We start from the raw sequence: 20,888 nt of genomic DNA, 5'->3' as shown, positions 1-20,888 counted from the left end.
CCATCCAAGTGCCTTCTTTCTAGAGTGAGAAGGTTCAGTACAGGAGCATATCTCCAGTCAGACTGACCAAAGTATTCCAGAAATTATTTCCTGGATCTGTTGGGGAGCAACAGTCTCTTCCCCCAGTGGGATGTTTAAACTGGAAGTTAGAAGTCTGTGGCTGTTGGTGGCTGTCTTGTTAGTCACATATGTAGACCCAGTGTGAAAAATCAAGCCTGACAGAGACAAGCAGAACCAAGGGAGAGAGGCAGAACCCCTGCACACAGCCATTAAGGCACCAGACATAGAGGACAGAAAACAACAGCATTATTGAAGGCCCTCGGCCCCTTTTTTCAGAAGTTACACCTCTGGACTACAGTTACGTGGATCAATAAATCTTTTTGTTTAAATTCAGATTGAGTGGAGGCGCCTGGCTAACTCAGTCGGTTAAGCATCCAACTCTTGATTTCGGCTCAGGTCATGATCTCACAGTTTGTGGGTTTGAGCCCTGCATGGGGCTCTGTGCTGACAGCATGGAGTCTGCTTGGGATTCGCTCTCTCCCGCTCTGTCTGCCCCTCTCCTGCTTGTGCTCTGTCTCTCCCTCTCAAAATAAATAAATAAAACATGCAAAAATATAAAAAAAATAAATTCAGATCGAGTGCCTGCATCCTGCAATCAAAGATTATTATGATAAATTTAAGTTAATCTACAATAACTTGATTAAGATGATTACATATAGGTTCATATAACAGATACAACCTAGCATGACAAGCAGGGAGGGGCTGGAGGAAGGCAGAGAGGAGAGAGTCGCCACTTAGCGGTGCTAAAGAGACACAAATTGCCCCATCAGAAAAAGTGTGTGCTGAAGACTGGTTCCCAGCTAGTTTAGCAGTATTGAGTATCTGTGCAGCAAAGATCAATTGGTGTAGTGTCCTCAGATAACAGACATTTAGAGTTTGAAAATAGTAGACAAGGTGTGAAGACCTTGAGTGACACGAAGAAAGTCATCATTTCCGTACCTCCAGCTCTGCCGCCGTGCCTTCTTGTGGGTTCACATCTTCCAGAGAACTGAAAATCCTGAACTTGTGGGACAAGCTGTAGTATTTCAATTACTTTAGTTTGAGATATGGAGATTTTTAAAAATCATAATAAGAAACTTGAGAAATTAATCATCTTTATGAAAAATAAAAGAAAAATGCACACTAATTTACCAATTTCTGTGAGCATTAGCATATGTGTAAGAAACAGGAAATTGTTAAAATAGAGCTTTTCTTCTCTTTTCACAAAATGTACTTGACTAGAAATAGCAAATTTAGAACAACAAACATTAAGTTTTTAAATCCTGATGATTAACTTGACTAAGAAGCCATGTAATCCCAACAATAAAGTTGAAGTAGTTTGTTACCAAAGAGCCATAGGGGAAAAAAACCTAATTTGATTAAAGTGTTTTGTGACAGTTTATCAGGAATCAAGCTTTAAAACGTTTCACTGCTTTAAAGGAATTAAGAACCACTATAAGAAAAGTTTGACATTTAAGAGCACTATCATAGGCATTTTTGTTAAAGCTGTAATTCTCACCAAATATTAAAAACTATAGTCAAGCTTAAGCTTGGTGTATTGTAATTACTGGGAATCTTTTATTCTAAATATATTCTCAAAAACTGTAAGATACTGGGGCACCTGGATGGCTTAGTCCTTTGAGCATCTGACTTCAGCTCAGGTCATGATTTCACAGTTCATGAGCTCGAGCCCCTCACCAGGCTTGCCGTTGTTAGAGCACAGAGCCTGCTTGGGATTCTCTGTCCCTTTCTCTCTCTGCCCCTTCCCCACTTGCACTCTCTCTTTCAAAAATAAATAAACATTAAAAAACCTGTAAGATACTAAGAAATATATAGCTATTATAACATATATTTTATTATTAAATGACAGTTTTGTTTCATTATGCATGATTCAACAAGGGGAAAAGGTATTTGCTTAGTTAAAAAACATGTATTATGCTTAATACACCATACTTCTTGGAGATTAAGTACTCTACATGTTGTTACAGATTTATTGTAAATATATTAAACTAGAAGAATCTCTGAAGAATCTTTTATGAAAGAATTCAGCAGGTACATGCCAATGAGAGGTGAACTTGGGGAGCGAGGAGGTGCAGGAATGGAGGTGCTTGTGCGAGTGGAGACAGGGCAGAGACTGGGGGCGGGGGGAGAATACGGGAAAAGCACCCTTCCCCAAAAGCAGCTGGAGAGAAAGTGGAAAATTGGAAACAGTTGCAGAAACTAAACTAAAAAGGGACGAGGGAGAAAGGAGAAAGGAGAGGGTTTAACTTCCACTAAGACTATAAACAAGGGGAGCACAAAGGCTGCAACTCCACAGCTCCATACCTGGTGGTCCTCTGGTGGGAAAGGCGAATCCCCAGGAACAGAGTGGGGTCTGGGAACAGAATGGGGTCTGGGAGGTCCTCGGGCCACACGGGGAAAAGCAGTTCCACTGCTGGAAGGACATTTGGTAGAGACTGTTGAACCCACCTGGTCCCAGCAGACCTCAGAGGCGGCCACATTCGCTGGTGCTGGGGCAAGATCATTGAGGGTAATGCCTGGTGCCAGATGTGTTTTGTGATTTTCCATAATCCCTGAGACACTGCTGCTACACTGTCTCGCGAACATTTTCTGGGACAGGCTGGCACGTGGCCTCAGTCTCGGGGCACCGGCAGCAGCAGGGTCCAGCAGGAGTTCCTGGGTGCAGCTGATATTCGGCCATTGCTCATTCGGCCATTGCTCAGTGAGACCCTCCCGCAGAGGGGTGGAACGGGTCAAAGACGCAGCCCTTCTGAAGTAAGGGGCCAGGGAAAACAGCCGCATCTGAGACAAAACTCAGGAGAGAGGTACTGCCTGGGGCCTGGTCACAGAGAGTGAAAAAGCGGGGAGTGGACGAAGGCCGAAGACAGAGAATAGGTGCGCAATTGCTGATCCGGGAGAAAACTGGGTAGCTGGGTGGCGCCATTTTTCCCATTCTTGCGCATGCGCATACACACCTACGAGCACTGCAACAATCCACCCCAGTAGGCTAGCAGCGCCTCTAGTGGAGAGAGGAGCCATTACACTGAGCCCCACCCAACTGGGCCAACTTCAGTCTTCAAGAACACAAGTCTCACCGCCAGCTTAGTTTATGGACTATAAAGCGCTACATAGACTGACTTCTAGGGGAAAATGAAGCAATTTCAGTCCTACTTCAATTGTTAACAGGTCCATCTATTCAATTTTCTTTCTTTCTTTTTTTTTCTCTTTTACACTTCTTTTTCTTGAATACAGAAAGAGAAACAATTCATTTTTATTTTTGATTTTTATTAAAAATATTTTTCTTTAATTTTTATTATTATATTTTTTACTTTTGTGTAATTTTTTCAAATTCTATTTTACTTCCATCATTTTATTTTAGTCTACTTCAGTGTATTCACCTTTCAAATTTTCAAATGATTTTCTTTTTTTTTCCTTTTTTCTTTCTCATTTTCTTTCTTTTTCTTGAATGCAGAAAAACTTCATTTTTACTTTCAATTACTATTAAAAATATTTTTCTTTAATTTTTTACTATATTTTTTGCTTTTATGTAAATTTTTTCAAATTCTATTTTACTTCCATCATTTTATTTTAGTTTACTACATGTATTCACTTTTTCAAATTTTCAAACGATTTCCTTTTTGTCTTTTTTCTTTTTTCTCTTTTTCATTTCTTTTCTTTTTCTTGAAAACAGAAAAATAAAAAATCATATTTACTTTTAATTTTTATTAAAAATATTTTCTTTAATGTTTTTCTACTATGTTCTTTACTTTTGTGTATATTTTTTCAAATTCTATTTTGATCCCATCATCTCATTTTAGTCTATTTCAGTGTATTCATTTTTTCAAATTCTCAAAAGATTTCCTTTTTCTTCCCCCTCCCTTTTTTTTCTCTAATCTGTCAAACCACTCTCAACACCCAGACCAAAACACACCTAGGATCTAGCATCATCTATTCGATTTGTGTGTGTGTGTATTTTTAATTTTTTAATTTTAATATTTTCTAATTTTAATTTTTTTAATTTTAATTTTTCTACCTCATTAATTCCTTTTCTCCCTTCAAAATGACAAAATGAAGGAATTCACCCCAAAAGGAAGAGAAGGAAGAAATGATAGCCAGGTATTTAACCAACACAGATACAAGCAAGATGTCTGAATCAGAATTTAGAATCATGATAATAATAATACTAGCTGGAGTCAAAAATAGATTAGACTTCCTTCCTGCAGAGATAAAAGAAGTAAAAAATAGCCAGAATGAAATTAAAAATGCTATAACTGAGCTGCAATCACAGATGGATGCAGCAGCAGGAAGGATGGATGAGGCAGAACAGAGAATCAGTGATATAGAGGACAAACTTATAAAGAATAATGAAGCAGAAGAAAAGAGGGAGATAAAGGCAAAAGAGCACGATTTAAGAATTAGAGAAATCAGTGACTCACTAAAAAGGAACAACATCAGAATCACAGGGGTCCCAGAAGAGGAAGAGAGAAAAATAGGGGTAGAAGGGTTATGTGAGCAAATCATAGCAGAAAACTTTCCTAACCTGGGGAAAGACACAGACATCAAAATCCATGAAGAACAGAGAACCCCCATTAGATTCAACAAAAACCGACCATCAACAAGGCACATCATAGTCTATTTCACAGAATACACAGGCAAGGAGAGAATCATGGAAGTAGCAAGGGAAAAAAAGTCCCTAACCTACAAGGGAAGACAGATCAGGTTTGCAGCAGACCTAACCACAGAAACTTGGCAGGCCAGGAAAGAGTGGCAGGATATATTCAGTGTGCTGAATCAGAAAAACATGCAGCCAAGAACTCTTTATCCAGCAAGGCTGTCATTCAAAATAGAAGGGAAGATCAAAAGTTTCCCAGACAAACAAAAATTAAAGGAGTTTGTGACCACTAAACCAGCCCTGCAAGAAATTTTAAGAGGGACCCTCTGAGAGGAGAAAAGATGAAAATATACACACACATATATATATATATATATATATATATATATATATATATACACACATATATATACACACACCATATATATACCATGTATATGTACATATATATACCATATATTATATATATATATATATATATATATATATATATATATATACCAAAAGCAACAAAGATTAAAAAGGACCAGAGACCACCACCAGAAACTCCAACTCTACAAACATCATAATAGCAATAAATTCATATCATTCAGTACTCACTCTAAACGTCAACAGACTCAATGCTCCAATGAAAAGACTAGGATAACAGAATGGATAAGAAAACAAGACCCATCTATATGCTGCTTACAAGAGACCCACTTTAGACCTAAAGACACCTTCAGACTGAAAATAAGGGGATGGAGAACCATGTATCATGCTAATGGTCAACAAAAGAAAGCTGGAGTAGCCATACTTATATCAGACAATCTAGACTTTAAAATAAAGACTGTATCAAGAGATGCAGAAGGGCGTTATATCATAATCAAGAGGCATATCCACCAAGGAGACCTAACAATTGTAAACATTTATGTGCCAAATGTAAGAGCACACAAATATATAAATCAATTCATCACAAACATAAACTCATCAATAGTAATACCATAATAGTAGAAGACTTCAACACCCCACTCACAACAATGGACAGATCATCTAATCAAAAAATCAACAAGAAAACATTGGCTTTGAATGACACATTGGACCAGATGGACTTAACAGATATATTCAGAATATTTCATCCTAAAGCAGCACAATATACATTCTTCTCCAGTGCACATGGAACGTTCTCCAGAATAGACCATATACTCGGACACAAAACAGCCCTAAGTAAGTTCAAAAAGATCAAGATCATACCATGCATATTTTCAGACCACAAGGCTATGAAACTCGAAATCAACCACAAGAAAAAATTTGGAAAGGTAACAAATACTTGAGACTGAAGAACATCCTACTAAAGAATGAATGGGCTAACCAAGCAGTTAAAGAAGAAATTAAAAAGTATATGGAAGTCAATGAAAATGATAACACCACAACCCAAAACCTCTGGGACACAGCATAGGCGGTCATAAGAGGAAAGTATATAGTAATCCAGGCCTTCCTAAAGAAGGAAGAAAGATCTTCAGAGACACAACCTAACCTTACACCTTAAGGAGCTGGAAAAAGAACAGCAAATAAAACCCCAAACCAGCAGAATACAAGAAATAACAAAGATTAGAGCAGAAATTAATGCTGTAGAAACCAAAAAAACAGTAGAACAGATCAATGAAACCAGAAGCTGGTTCCTTGAAAGAATCAACAAACTTGATAAACCACTAGCCAGTTTGATCAAGAAGAAAAAGGAAAGGACCCAAATAAATAAAATCAAGAATGAAAGAGGAGAGATCACAACCAACACAACAGAAATAAAAACAATGACAAGAGAATATTATGAGCAATTATATGCCAATAAAATGGGCAGTCTGGAAGAAATGGACAAATTCCTAGAAACATATACACTACCAAAACTGAAACAGGAAGAAATAGAAAATTTTAACAGACCCATAACCAGTAAGGAAATCGAATTAGTAATCAAAAATCTGCCAAAAAACAAGAGTCCAGGGCCAGATGGCTTTCCAGGGGAATTCTACCAAACATTTAAGGAAGAGTTAACACCTACTTTCTTGAAGCTGTTCCAAAAAATAGAAATGGAAGGCAAACTTCCAAACTCTTTCTATGAAGTCAGCATTACCTTGATTCCAAAACCAGACAGAGACCCCACTAAAAAGGAGAACTATAGACCAATTTCCCTGATGAACATGGATGCAAAAATCCTCAACAAGATATTAGCCAACTGGCTCCAACAATACATTAAAAAAAGTATTCACCACGACCAAGTGGGATTTATACCTGGGATGCAGGGCTGGTTCAATATCCGCAAAACAATCAATGTGATTCATCACATCAATAAAAGAAGGGACAAGAACCATATGATCCTCTCAATAGATGCAGAGAAAGCATTTGACAAGATACAGCATCCTTTCTTGATAAAAACCCTCAAGAAAGTAGGGATAGAAGGATCATACCTCGAGATGATAAAAGCCATATACTAGTGACTCAACGCTAATATCGTCCTCAATGGGGAAAAACTGAGAGCTTTCCCCCTAAGGTCAGGAACAAGACAGGTATGTTTGCCACTGTTATTCAACATAGTATTGGAAGTCTTAGCCTCTGCAATCAGACAACAAAAAAATAAAAGGCATCCAAATTGGCCAGGAGAAGGTCAAACTTTCACTCTTCGCAGATGACATGACACTCTCTATGGAAAACCCAAAAGATTCCACCAAAAAGCTGCTAGAATTGACCCATGAATTCAGCAAAGTTGCAGGATATAAAATCAACGCACAGAAATTGGTTGCATTCCTATACACCAACAATGAAGTGACAGAAAGAGAAATCAAGGAATCAATCCCATTTACAGTTGCACAAAAAAACCCATAAAATACCTAGGAATAAATCTAACCAAACAGGTGAAAAATCTATACACTGAAAACTATAGAAAGCTTATGAAAGAAATTGAAGAAGACACAAAAAAATGGAAGAAGATTCCATGCTTCTGAATAGGAAGAACAAATATTGTTAAAATGTTGATACTACCCAAAGCAATCAACATATTCAATGCAATCCCTATCAAAATAACACCAGCATTCTTCACAGAGCTAGAACAAATAATCCTAAAATTTGTATGGAACCAGAAAAGACCCCGAATAGCCAAAGGAATCTGGAAAAAGAAAACCAAAGCTGGAGGCATCACAATCCCAGACTTCAAGCTATACTACAAAGCTGTAACCATCAAGACCGTATGGTACTGGCACAAGAGCAGACAATCAGATCAATGGAACAGAATAGAGAACCCGGAAATGGACACACAAACATATGGGCAACTAATCTTTGACAAAGCAGGAAAGAATATCCAATGGAATAAAGACAATCTCTTCAGCAAGTGGTGCTGAGAAAACTGGACAGCAACATTCAGAAGAATGAACCTGGACAACTTTCTTACACCATACACAAAAATAAACTCAAAGTGGATCAAAGACCTCAATGTAAGACAGGAAGCCATCAAATTCCTAGAGGAGAAAGCAGGCAAAAACCTCTTTGATCTTGGATCAGCAGCAACTTCTTACTCAACACGTCTCCAGAGGCAAGGGAAACAAAAGCAAAAATGAACTACTGGACCTCATCAAAATAAAAAGCTTCTGCACAGCAAAGGAAACAATCAGCAAAACTAAAAGACAACCAACAGAATGGGAGAAGATATTTGCAAATAACATATCGATAAAGGGTTAGTATCCAAAATCTATAAAGAACTGATCAAACTCAACATCCAGAAAACAAATAATCCAGTGAAGAATGGGCAAAAGACATGACTAGACACTTCTCCAAAGAAGACATCCAGATGGCCAACCGACACATGAAAAAAATGCTCAATATCACTCATCATCAGGCAAATACAAATCAAAATCACAATGAGATACCACCTCACACCTGTCAAAATGGCTAACATTAACAACTCAGGGAACAAAAGATGTTGGCAAGGATGCAGAGAAAGAGGATCTCTTTTGCATCATTGGTGGGAATGCAAGCTGGTGCAGCCACTCTGGAAGCAAAGTATGGAGGTTCCTCAAAAAACTAAAAATAGAACTACCCTACAACCCAGCAATTGCACTACTAGGTATTTATCCAAGGGATACAGGTGTGCTGTTTCAAAGGGACACATGCACCCCCATGTTTATAGCAGCACTATCAACAATAGCCAAAGTATAGAAAGAGCCCAAATGTCCATCGATGGATGAATGGATAAAGAAAGTGTGGTACATATATGCAATGGAGTATTACTCAGTGATCAAAAAGAATGAAATCTTGCCATTTGCAACTACATGGATGGAACTAGAGGGTATTATGCTAAGTGAAATTAGTCAGAGAAAGACAAAAATCATATGACTTCACTTATATGAGGACTTTAAGAGACAAAACAGATCAACATAAGGGAAGGGAAACAAAAATAATATAAAAACAGGGACAGGGACAAAACAAAAGAGACTCATAAATATGGAGAACAAACTGGAGGGTTGTAGGAGGGGGGATGGGCTAAATGGCTAAGGGGCACTAAGGATTCTACTCCTGAAATCATTGTTGCACTTTATGCTAACTAATTTGGATGTAAATTTTAAAAAATAAAAAATGAAATAAAAAAAGAACCTTTATGAAAAATATACAATGTAGTTAATTAATTCAGTTGAGTAGTAAAACATGTCAGTATTTTTGCAAATAAAGGTTTTTTAATTTAAGCATAAACTTGCACATGTTTGGGTTTTTTTTTCAACGTTTATTTATTTTTGGGACAGAGAGAGACAGAGCATGAACGGGGGAGGGGCAGAGAGAGGGAGACACAGAATCGGAAACAGGCTCCAGGCTCTGAGCCATCAGCCCAGAGCCTGACGCGGGGCTCGAACTCACGGACCGCGAGATCGTGACCTGGCTGAAGTCGGACGCTTAACCGACTGCGCCACCCAGGCGCCCCCATATTTGGGTTTTTTTTAATTATATGGCTAAGAATTTTAGAAACTTGTGGGCATTTCCAAAAATTTTTTTTTAAAGTTAGTATGTCAGGGCACCTGGGTGGAACAGTTGGTTAAGCATCAGACTCTTGATTTCCACTCAGGACATGATCTCACAGTTGTGAGATTGAGCCCCGAATCAGACTTTGCACTGACAGCACAGTCTGCTTGGGATTCTCTCTCCCTCTCCCTTTGCCCCTCCCCACTAGCACATGCCCATTCATGCACACTCGCTCTCTCTCTCTCTCAAAATAAACAAAGATTTAAAAAATTAATATACTTGGGTGCCTGGGTGGCTCAATCGGTTAAGCATCCAACATCAGCTCAGGTCACAATCTCACAGTTCATGAGTTTAAGTCTTGCATCGGGCTGTGCTGATGGTTCAGAGCCTGAAGCCTGCTTCAGTTTCTGTGTCTCCCTCTCTCTCTGCCCCTTCCCTGCTCATACTCTGTCTCTCTCTCTCTCTCTCAAAAATAAACAAAAAATTTTTAAACATTTTTTTAATGTTTATTTATTTTGAGAGACAGAGTACAAGCAGGGGAGAGGCAGAGAGAGAGGGAGACACAGAATCCGGAGCAGGCTCTAGGCTCTCAGCTGTCAGCCCCATGTGGGGCTCAAACCCATGAAACCTGAGATCATGACCTGAGCCAAAGTCAGATGCTTAACCAACTGAGCCACCCAGGCACTCCAAAAATAAACAAACATTGAAAAATTAAAAAATATATATATATCTATAGCAAATATACCTGAAATAAATTTCTTCACTTCCATAGATAGAATTTTATGTTCAAATTTTCAAAATAAGATTCAGAATGATTATACAATGATGACGAAAAATACTCTAAATAGCATTAATGAGTTTTTTCAGATTTTTGTTGTTTTTTGTTTTTGTAGACCTATATACACGTATGCATATATACATCTGTGTGCATGTGTGTACATTTCCTTCTCATCAAATGAGGTACTGAATCAAAGTGAACAGTTTTTGCTAAAAGGATCATCTAGGAACGTTTAATTCATCATGGTTCCCAAACTAAGATTGCTAGATCCACTTTACAGTGTTATTAAAAACTATTTAAAGCATGTTAAGGACTACTTAATATTTCATCAATACATCATCTAATTGCTCATTAAAAAGTCTGTACATTTCCACTAACATGAGAGACACAATAACTTATTAAGATTAAACTCTTAACATGCCCTAGGAACTGTGCTGAGCACATTAATCTCGTTTAAAACATTGCTAATCACTCTAGGAAGTAGGTGCTATCGTTACTCTTAATTTACTATAGGAAAATGGAGACTTGTTCAGGGTTTGCAATCTCAGAGGGATAACAGAATTCTCTCAGGTCTGTCTGCTTCAGACCCAGGCTTTTAACCACCATAGCATATTGCTTTATTTTGGCTAATTCAACAGTCAAAGAAAATAAAATATGTATTTTTCACATTCTTATTATTTCTTCAAATATTTGTTTTTCCTCTTTTGTGAACTATTTTCTACTATGATCCCTTATTTATTTTTTAATTTGAATACTAATGCTTTTCTTATTGTTTTGAGTTCTTTTATATTGTCTAAATAATTGGAAATATTTTGCTTAATTTTTATCTTTCATTTTATATAATGAATTCTTTCTTAAGTAGTAAAATCTATAAATTTTTTCAGACTAGAACTTGTAAAAGAGTATCTGCATCAATTCCTTCATGTAATATTTCAGGAGAATCAAGGTTATACACTCAGATAATTGCTAATCTCTTAGTATAACATGGAAGGCAGCAGGTAAGAAATATACTATACGAACATTATATACCAAATTAGATTGGAACTTTCAAAATTATTTATTTAAGTTTATTAATTATTTAATAATTATTTTTGAATTAGATCACTTTTTACTCTTTTTTTTAGATTTACTCAGAAGTAAGATGTGTGGCTATCTGGCTCAACTAAAACATAAAAAGGTCTAAAATAAGTATGCATACATATATAAACTATGCCGAATGACACAAAATATGCAGAGTTGTGGTATGTCTGCTTGACTTTTTTTTGCGTTACCTAGATACAGGAAAATAAATGCAACTTAGCACAAATCCACCGCGCTTTTCTTGGCTTTCTCTACTTCATTCCTATTTTGGAAAAAAATCTCGACCTTCACCCAAAGAGGTGGCCAAGGGTTGAATATTACATTGGTCTTGCTACTAGTCCTGCCGTGAAAATAGAGTTTACTTTTTTCTCTGCCAGATGAAAGTGAGAAGTAAATGATTGGCAAAGTGATTCTCAAGGAGGAAATTCAAACATTTGCCAGTGCCAAAGATAATTGTTTTTAATTTCATGCTCTCCTCCAATTCGTTGTCTATAAGCATAAATGTTTATGAACTACGATTCATTCTATCCCACACGACAGCATATGATTTGGCAAGTTTGCTTTATAGAAACCTGTGTTCATATGAAGGAAAAATAGGGTGACAAACGCAAAGTATGTTTCCAAACAACAGCAAAAAAATTGTCACACTCTTTACCCCTGTTTTTGCTTAGGAAAAAGAGATGGTGTGAGTCATTATGGAAAATAATCCCTCTTACTACTCCTATTTCCCCACATCCTCTCTCACACAACTCCAAACATACACACACACACAAACACACAGACACACACACAAACACAAACACACACACACACACACACACACACCAAGAATTCAGCCCCCAAAATACAAGACGGACGGTTTTGTAGAGATGGGTTTATTTATAACAATGTAATATTAACATTTTCTGGAAAATACAGTAAACTGTAGAAAAGACAAATTCAAATAGGAGCAGTAAAGCATTTAAAAACACTTTTTATTTTTTATAATTATTTAATTAAACAGAAAACAGTGATAACAGAATCCATAGGAGCCAGATGTTAATGGAAGATTAAAAACAAAAAAAACCCTCTTGTAAAAAGTGACATTTTTTGTCTCTACACTAAGTAGCCTCAAGTGTACCAAACTCTTTACATGGAAAAATGCTTCTCAACAGCAACCTTGGCAATATGTAAAGATGATCTTACATTGCCAAATGGGCTTTGAGCTGCTTCCTAATTTACTTTTTCCTGAGTTTGTTACTCGATGTTACACATATTAATATGCCATCCTAGGCTAATCTGACTCCAAAACTCTCATCATGCTTTTGTTTCAATCTTCCTATTCTTCTATTACACACCAAATTGATTGCAGCCAACCACTTCTATTGTTAGGAGAAAAGCATACTATAGAAAATATGGCACTCATAACTAATATGCCTGAAACATGATGGTTTTCCAGTTGATACTCATGGAGCCAAAAGACTCTAAATTCAGGGTGTGTTTCAGCAACCATTCAGTAGAGACGGAACTACTCCTCATTAAGTTGTCTAGGCAACCATTTGGTGAAAAATCTGCAGTTAAATTTTTTCCTCTCGTTTTCTCTTTTTCTAGAAGTGACTATTTTTCCCCTTGTTTCCCACTGTCCATTCCTCCTCACGTTTCTCTTTATACATTATCTTAGGCACTTATTCTCCTCTTTCTTTTTTTTTCTTATTCTTCTACTAATTATCCAAACTTTCTTTCCCTTGGAAAAGAGATCAAAACAAACACTTGCCTTTAAAGTTGGCCTATCAACTACCATCTGGTTATTATTTTGTTCCTTTTTAGAAAATCAACTGTAGATCTTTCGTAAAAATGGAAATTCTGCTCACTTATGCTACCAGAGCGTGGTAGAGTGCCAGCTTATTAAAATGCGGGAAGTGTCAGTGCAGAGACAACAGTGGTTCAGACTACTTTCCACATCCGCCTGCTTTCTTTTAAGGCTGAGGGCATTTGAAGTGCTATTTCTTAAGCAACACCAAAAACAAACAAAGGATGAAGAAACTTTGATTTGAGGAAAGATTGCTTTTGTTAGCAGATCGCTAGCTAGGATGAGTTAGATTGGTATGAAATAGATCATATGTTCTGGGAGGGGGAATATGGGAATGCTGAGCGGTCATTCATATGGACTGAGGTTTCTTACAGCATCTAGATGTGGGTCTCTGATGTGGAGCTCTTTTTGACAGATTCAGCTAGTTTTGATTTGCTGCCACCCATTTCTCATGTGACTAAGAAAGGGGATAATATTTTCATTTATATAATTTAAAATAAAGGTGTTTGCTAGCTTTCATCGTACTGCTTCACTACTCAAAACAACAAGCAAAACCACCTCTTTTCGGTGTTGCTATTGCCTACAGGGTAGGGTCCAGGTGCCTCAGCCTGCCTTTGCCAAGTCTCTAGAATCTGAATCTCATTTCCAATCTTATTTCCCAAGTGTCTCACTACTCTCTGCACCTCAGTGTCAACCACGCCAGCCCACTTATCTCCAAATACGCCATGTGCATTTCTGCCTCCTCTCAGCCTTCGTTCACATTTGAAATGCTCTTTACATCCCACCAATTGTATTGTCTATTATTTGCAGCTGGGCCAGCAGTAGATACTCTGAAAAGAGCATCTAGAAAGGCAGCCACTGTGGTCTCCCCTCCTGTCTTTTCTGACCATCATTGCCAAAGACCTCAAATTCCAGAGCCATCTAAGAATAAGGACCAGACAAGGTGAGGGGTAATAGATTATGTCAAGGGATAAAGTCTTAAGAAAGGGAGAGTAATGTCCTTATGGTCACTGGCCACTCAGATAATGTGGTTCCTTACTAAGTGTGAGACGGTGTTTCAGGACATAGGTAAGTCAGACATGTATCAGTGGAGAGTTGCCAATTTCCATATCTTGAAGAAACAGTGACGGGGGAGGGACAACAGCTTTAGAAAGGCACTCAATTTAATTAAATTAAGTCAAAGTTTTATATAGTATTACTTGTTATGGAATCTCTGATCATTTTTTCATTTAATACTGCAAATTTATATTATCACTCATTTGTTGAAGATGCAGTTGTGAAGACTGGACACACAATGTCCAGTCTGCCTCCTCTTACCTGGAAAACTGAAAGACCCAGAAATAAAATTAAAAACAAACAAAACAAAATATCAATTTGTTTTCAAGTTAAAAGTGTACATTCCACTATTGCTGATAGCCAATTTCATTTTCTCACAGCAGCTCTTAAAATGTGCCTGAAAATAAGAAACTAACAGAGTTAGGTAAGATTTAGAGGCCTTCTAAATAACTTCATTCTACATGTAAGAAAACCAAAGTTCCAAGAAATAAAGACTGCTTGTATTTGAAAAGAACCTGTAAATGAAAAAGAACCTCTCTTTCTTTCTTTTTTGGATTTTCTGTCACTCTTGGTGACAGAATCATCCAAACCACTGGGCCTCATTTTCTGCTAATTAAGTGAAGTAACTACTAAGCTATCTCCTTGGGGTCTATAGCCTCTGGTGAAACAGACTCCCTTCCCCCCCACCCCAACACAGGCTCACATTATCTCCTGACCAACCACCTAAACATCCATTGCTGTAAGAAAGCAGGCGTTCTCACTGGCAGAGTGGGACCGTTCATTTTGTCAATTACCAGTGGGGGGGGACAAACATTTGGGGAGGGGACCCAAAGCCATCTTGGCTGTGGGGGGAAAGGGGAAGACTGGTAGGAAGATGGTAACTACGGAGGGCAGGCTGGAGCTGGGAAGAAGGTACGCTTCTGTGAAGTTGCCCCAGAACCTTGGTGCAAAAGCAGCACCATCTCAGCATGTAGTGCTCAGCAGAGGAAGTTAGCGTCTCTTGTTCTATTTAAGGGCATGGGTTTCAAAAACCCCAGCCATGATAGGAAGCATCAAAAGAGGAAACTAATCCCCATACCTAGACCAAAACCACCAAAGAGAGGCAATGTGGCTCGGGGACAGCCTGCAGGCAGCGGCATCTATGGAAGTAAGAAAACCCCAAGGCAAAGGAAAAAGGAGAAAGGAGTTCAGGGCTCAATTCTGAGGCTGCTGAGTATTCTTTAAACAGACTTTGTTTTAAAATCTTGCCTTTAAGCACACCCTCAACTTCAATCATTATCTTAAACTTTTTACTGGCCTGTGCCTCAGTTTCTTCAGCTGTGAAATGGGGACAGTAACGCCTACATCAGCATTATGAGAATTAAGAGAGTGTGCGTGGGTAAGGCACTTAAAACAGCACTCGGCATATAGTTCACACTGTGTTTGCTCTCCTTTGGAAAGGTGATACAAGTTAGTGGTTAAAAGCACAGATTCTGGATTCAACCTGCTTTGGTTTGAAACTTGGCTTTGCCATTTACTAGTATGGCCTTGGGCAAGGATTTGTCTGGCCTGTTTTTTTCATATGTTGTGCTGTTAAGAGAATTAAGTAAACCAACACACATAAAGCCCTGGTAAAAGTCTTTAACGTATATTGAGTGTTAGCTATTAATGCATATTAAGCGTTGTCTCTCCCTTCTCTTCCCTGCTCACCCACATGTGGCCTATCACTGAATCTGGAACTTGGGTCCAGTGACAGCACTCCAGAGATATCAAGAAGCTGTGCTCAAGGCCTCTCACCTCCAGCAGGGACTCTGCCACGACTATCTGGCCAACACCCCCTTTGTGCATGCAAGTTTCCCACACAACATGCAAGGGAATTTATGGGAAAAGTTTTCCCTATTTCCCTTTCTGCCTTCAGGAGACCAGGAATAATCACTTAGTTAACCCACATTATATTTTCATGAGACTCATCTTCCTCCTAAGTGGAGGGGAAACTCTGAAGTGATAGAAGATATTTTTAATTAAATCGAGAATAAAGCCACACATTCATATACCATTTACTTGTGCTCAAGCTGCCAGGGGCTTTTCAAAGTCTCAAAGTCAAATTGAAAATAGCACTTTTAACTTTAAAAACATCAAAGGCCAATTCTAATCTAAGACTGTAGAGAATTCAGAACTGTTTTTAACTTGATTTTAATGAATAAGACATTTGTGCATAACCATCTTAAATTAAAAAAAAAAGAAAGTTGCCCCTGTTATACAGAAAAAAGAACTCTTTGTTGCATGGAAGAAAAAGTTGCAGCCTTTGTATTTCTAAGAAGTGTATTTTTAAGATGTATTAGAGCACCCTCTTTTGGTATCTAAGAACATAGGATATCCTAAAAATTCAATAATCAGAGATTAGCACATTTTCTTAAACCCATAATTTCCTTTCTAAACTGTCTCTGAAAAATTGTTTGAAATAGTTATTTTTGTTTTCTGCTGTTGTTTTATTTGTTTTTGCAATAATCCTGAACACACACATAGCATAATTGCTGAAACAAACAAATCAAAGCAAGTTGGAAACCTTAGGAAAACATTAAATGTGACAGAAGTGAAATCAGTAAGAAACGTGATGCCACCACCACCTAGTGTTGATTTTGAGCAATTGTTGCATGTAAAAAGAAAATTTACCCAAAGGAATACAATTTAGGTTGAATTTAGGTCAAAATTCTGAAACCAAATTCACATCTGTTTGACTGATATCCCCCTTATTTTTTCTATTGTTCTCCACAGTCTTTATAATATCAAATGAAGAAATATTTTAAAAGTGAATTTTTTTTACACGAATAGAAATCCAATTTAGGTGCAAATGTAATTATAAAACTGGAATATTCAAATGTCTAATGTCTCTAAATCACCACGAAATCCTTCCAAGAGCTCTAAAAGTAAATTCCATACGCTCAAAGGTGGGGCAAGACTTTTTTTTCTCATCTTACTCTGAGAAGAATTGTTCCCCGAGGCCTCTGTAGTGATGCCTGTCCAGGGCTTCAGGGACTCCTCTGCCATCAGTGCTGCCAGATATTATTCAGCCTCTGAAACATACCTACATGGAACAAAGGAGATCATTTCACTTGCCTGTGAGGCCCTACCTTTAAGATATTCACAGTTAGTTCATGACAGATCATATTTGTGATTCCCACAGAATATCAGTGTGCCCTTTCCAGTTATAGGCAGCCCCAGGACAAATGTGAAATGCGTCAAGTTTGGGTGTGGTGCCTCTCTCTTCAGTTCAGCCTGTCCCCCCTTTGCGTCATTTCCAGGGCACTACTTCCCTTCCCAAAGAGCCACAGGCGCCTCACTATTTTCCATTCCTTAGAGTCCTGCAAGCGAATGGCAAATTAAATGGCAATTGCACTTGTCATATAAAGTCTTTTTTGTGATAAGGTAAAATATAAATGAATAAAGGAGGGAGTGAATAAATAAATGCCAAGCAAATAAATAAAATTCCTTCTGCTAAGGCATAAATACCTCATGAGGGCTTATGTGCTATTCTCTCTATATACAACTTTTTAAAAATTTTTTAGGAATCCTGAGTGGAATTCCGTTTTGAGCAGAGGGTCTTTTGGTGCAAGAGAGGCAGTGCACATCCTGACTCTGAGAGCCTCATCCTGGGTCACTCTTGCCTTTCACACTTTCACACTTTCTTACTTGTGTGAATTCCCAAAGGTACTCCCTGAATCCATTTTCTTCATCTGCAAAATGAGAAACATTAGCAACTATTTTGTATGATTATTATTATGAAACTTCAGAGGGATCTACTATGGTACTTAGTAATCACCAGTCACTCAAAGTATGACTATATAATTATTATTACTATTATCATTATTATGTATACATATTATTATCATTATTCCTATTGGTATGTGCTCAATAAAAAATCCTCCTTAGAATTTTAACAAGGAGCAACAATACCTTTCCAGCCTTTTGCTTGAGCCAATGTTTCCACTTTTAAACAGCTTCAGATTTTCCATGTTCAATAAGAATTAATATCAATAACTCTGGAAAAAATGGAATCCACTCTGGTTAATCAGTCCTAGTTTTAGCTAAAGACGTGCTGCTCACAGGAAGAAAAGAGAGCAAAGGAATAGGAGGAAAATGTACTTTAGCAAATGACATAGAAAAGAACAGACATTCACCTGAAAGTCTGCCACTCTTTATGCTCAAGCAATTAATAGTAATGATGATGATAAAAATAAAAAAATAATAATAGCTTCTCTATGTTCCAGGCACTTTCCTTAGCAATTTACTAGTATTCACTCATTTAATTCTCATAATTCATCATTTTATACATTGAAGCACAGAGAGTGCTTCAAAAGTCCTGATAGCAAACAGTAGAACTGTAATTTGAATTTGAGGTGTCAGTTTTTACAGATAAGACAACAGGCTAGTGTGCTCTGTAACTCTTCGTGTCTCTCCCTCTCCCCCTTTCTCTCTCTACAACCATCACCTCCCAAACTGGCCAAAGCCACCTAAGCTAGCGAAATTGAAGCAAACGCACCATTTCCTCTTGGAAGTAGGATGCCTTGCTCTGTGGTAATTCACATTCTAAGATGGTTCCAACCTTTCCAGCCCAAATTACAAAAATATCTCTTGGCACAAGGAGCAAAATTGTTTTTTATTCTGCTTTCTCTTCCTTTGAATAGTCAAGTTTCCAAATAACTGCTTAATAGCTTTATTATTCCCTTTTGTCCTGGTTTATCTGACAATAATAATTATTATTTAGCTACTGACTAAGCCAAGTGGCTTATATATAGACAATGGCAAAAATGGGCTTCGAGACTTCCTTTAATGAGCCCAACTAGATAGTTTTGTTGACACTGTCATTGACAATAAGCAAAGATTCCTCCAAAAGAGCCTGATTTTTTTTTTTCGAAAAGTTGATAGGCTATTTCAATTTTGTCTTTAAACTACAATTGACCTCTCATTCCCCTTTGTCTGGATTTTATCTTAGAAAAAAAATCCTTTCATTAGTAAATATTCAACAAGCCTGATACCTCCTGTAACATATAATACTTATAAATATGTATATAATGGAACATTTCTGTGTGCCTTGTGATGAATAAGTGGTTTAAGATATACATTTGGAATGTATGTCATTACCAGCAGTAGTGAAAGGGACATGGCTTCGTTTCTGGTCTCCTAATCCTAAATGAGAGATAAATACCACATAATACTGTGATCCAAGAGTTGTTAATTTTTTTTCTTTTACATTTTCATGGAACACATTACTCATTTAAGTTCTCGAAATTCTGTTTTGTTGCAGTAACTGTCATAAAACACTAGTGAGGTGACTCATTGTTAAAGGGTAATGTTCATCACCTGTCAGCAGCTTATTAGTGTGACTGAATTGGCACTAATGTGGTAATTACTATGAATTGTCAATTTCCATTATAATGTCTTCTCCCCGCACCAAGAACTAGGGATGTTTGTGAAAGCACACAGAAAGGCAGAGATAGCCAAATTAACAAACTCAGCTGCCCACAACCTCCACCACCAGAAAATAATGGCAAAAGCATCTGGAATAAAAATGATGATGATGATAGTCAATATTTATTGAATAAGTATTCTTTACCAGCCATTCACCAAGTGTTTTACATATAGCTCATTTATTACTTCCACTAACCCTATAAAGTATGTACTATTCTTAATATCACTGTACAGAGGATAAAGCTGAGACTTGGAAATGATGTAAATTTCCCAAGATCATGTAGCTAGTGAGTGGGAGAGCTACTCAAACTCAGGTCATACATATCCAAAATGCACATGCTTACAAAAGTCACCAACCAATTTAAAAATGGGAAGAAGACATGAATAGACATTTTTCCGAAGAAGACATACACATGGCCAACAGACATGAAAAGATGCTCAACATCACTGATCGTCCCAGGGAAATACAAATCAAAACTACATTGAGATATCACCTCATACCTGTCAGAATGGCTAAAATCAACAACACAAGAAACAACAGGTGTTGGCAAGGATGTAGAGACAGGGAACCCTCTTACACTGTTGGTGGAAATGCAAACTGGTGCAGCCACTATGAAAAACAGTGTGGAGTCCCCTCAAAAAGTTAAAAATGGAACTACCCTATGACCCAGTAGTCGCACTCCTGGGTATTTACTTAAATATAAAAACACTAATTCAGGATACATGCACCCTGATGTTTATAACAACATTATCTATAATAGCCAAATTATGGAAACAGCCTAAGTGTCCATTGACTGATGGATAAAGAAGATGTGGTATATATATTTATACACACACACACACACACAATGGAATAGTACTCAGCCACAAAAATGAATGAGACCTTACCATTTGCAATGACACGGATGGAGCTGGAGAATATTATGTGAAGCAAAATAAGTCAGGTAAAGATAAATACCATACAATTTCACTCATACGTGGGATTTAAGAAACAAAACAAATAAGCAACAGAAAAAAAAGAGAGATGGAAGCAAACCAAGAAACACTTGACTATGGGAACAAACTGATGGTTACCAGAAAGGAGGTGGATGGAGAATGGGTGAAAAAAGTGG

General features: G+C 37.5%; 1 long non-coding RNA gene across 1 annotated transcript; it reads right to left on the bottom strand.

Annotated features, from left to right (window-relative positions):
• Window positions 1-13,928: 13,928 nt before the first annotated feature.
• On the bottom strand, window positions 13,929-20,230 carry LOC109499880. Its single transcript, XR_002157434.3, has 2 exons — window positions 18,262-20,230; window positions 13,929-17,392 (listed from the first exon to the last, which is right to left on the bottom strand). It is a non-coding gene; the product is annotated as an uncharacterized LOC109499880 (long non-coding RNA).
• Between the last annotated feature and the right edge of the window lie 658 nt (window positions 20,231-20,888).

This window comes from Felis catus, chromosome B2 (genome assembly GCF_018350175.1).
Source record: "Felis catus isolate Fca126 chromosome B2, F.catus_Fca126_mat1.0, whole genome shotgun sequence".
NCBI classification, from domain to species: Eukaryota; Metazoa; Chordata; class Mammalia; order Carnivora; family Felidae; genus Felis; species Felis catus.
The sequence above is the reverse complement of the archived record's forward strand: the minus strand, read 5'-3'. Positions and strand labels throughout refer to the sequence as shown.